Raw genomic sequence first — 1,661 nt, 5'->3', positions numbered from 1 at the left:
CCTGGGGATTTTTCAGGACGCTGAATCCATATATACACTCAAAAAACTAGTTTAAATAATACAAATTAAAATTTCACTATAATTTTTTCTTTCAAATTTAGACACAAAAAAACTCCAAAAACTCACACTAAAAATAACTCCAAATTTTAACGAGTTAAAAACTTGGAATGAAATAAAATAGAATTTTAACCAATAAATAGTCTGTTCTTCGAACTAAGCAGTTGGATCATGCACAAATTCTCTGAAAAACTCGTTAAGCAGTTGGGTCATGCACAAATTCTCTGAAAAACTCTTTAAGCCGTTGGACCATACACAGATTCTCTGGAAAACTCGTTAAAGTGTAACGCGTCGACAGCAGGGTTCGAACCTGCGCGGGCGAAGCCCAACAGATTTCAAGTCTGTCTCCTTAACCACTCGGACATATCGACACTTTGACATGTAATGATACCAACACACTTTATAGTAATTAATATAAGTTTGTAGTGGAAAGATAATCAAATCCAAACAGAAAACGTTATGCTCTGAGATTATAGTATATTTTCTGCCTTAATTGATACCAATTTGGAGTGGAAATATAATCAAAACTAAACTGGGAAGTGTATTTATGCAATGCTTTTAGATTTGATTTAACAATTACGGACAATTAATTTTATATGGCCGTCTAGCTCAGTTGGTAGTTGGTAGAACGCAAGGCTCTTAACCTTGTGGTCGTGGATTCGAGCCCCACGGTGGGCGTTTCGTATTTGTTTTCAACTTTTGATCTCTGAATTTTCGCAGTTTCCTCGTTGAGCGTTCCTCTCGTTTTATATTGATAAGTCACGCACCTCGCTGTTTGAACATTCCCCCACAGTGGGCGCAAACTTTAATTTCCCTCGGAATTGAGCTTTCCATTGGTCATGCATCTCGTTGACTGTTTTGTTTTTGGGTTTTGTATATTTTTCAAATTAATTTTTAAATTCCCTTTTATTGGGTTCGGTATATTTTTCAAATTAATTTTTAAATTCCTTTTTATTTAAAGAAAATCATGCTATTTAAAATTTAATCGGTTTTGTGTTTGGTATATTTTTCAAATTAATTTTTAAATTACATTTATGGATTTTGAATTAGTTATTTGACATAATAGTGTTATTTAAAGAAAATCATGACATCTAAAACAAATTATTGGTGGTCCATAAAGAAACATTATACTTTTGTTGTTTTTAAACTTGGATTATTAACATGTTTTCTTAATTTGAAGGAAGACAAATTCTTAGCCAACTAAAAACAGTTTTACTTTTGTTGTTTTTAGGACTTGGATTATTAACATGATCATGCTATTTAAAATTTATTCGGTTTAGTGTTTTCTTTTAGGGTTTCCTATTTTCAGATTAATTTTTAAATTAGATTTATGGATTTTGAATTAGTAATTTGACATAATAGTGTTATTTAAAGAAAATCATGCCATCTAAAATAAATTATTGGTAGTCCAAAAAGAAACAGTGTTATTTTTGTTGTTTTTAGGACTTGGATTATTAACATGTTTTCTTACTTCTAAGGAAGACAAACTCTTAGCCAACTAAAAACAATTTTACTTTTGTTGTTTTTAGGACTTGGATTATTAACATGTTTTCTTACTTCAAAGGAAGACAAACTCTTTGCCAACTAAAAACGATTTTACTTTT

General features: G+C 30.7%; 2 non-coding genes across 2 annotated transcripts; one reads left to right on the top strand and one right to left on the bottom strand.

Moving 5' to 3' along the window:
* Window positions 1-346: 346 nt before the first annotated feature.
* TRNAS-UGA (transfer RNA serine (anticodon UGA)) lies at window positions 347-428 on the bottom strand. Its single transcript has one exon. It is a non-coding gene; the product is annotated as a tRNA-Ser (tRNA).
* A 227-nt stretch (window positions 429-655) lies between these two features.
* TRNAK-CUU (transfer RNA lysine (anticodon CUU)) lies at window positions 656-735 on the top strand. Its single transcript has one exon. It is a non-coding gene; the product is annotated as a tRNA-Lys (tRNA).
* The last annotated feature ends 926 nt before the right edge of the window (window positions 736-1,661 follow it).

The sequence above is a fragment of the Pinus tabuliformis genome, chromosome 6, assembly GCF_031772625.1.
Source record: "Pinus tabuliformis cultivar Carrire ecotype Pingquan chromosome 6, CPIR1, whole genome shotgun sequence".
NCBI lineage: Eukaryota > Viridiplantae > Streptophyta > Pinopsida > Pinales > Pinaceae > Pinus > Pinus tabuliformis.
Note: the sequence above shows the minus strand (reverse complement) of the source record. Positions and strands in the feature narration are given on the sequence as shown.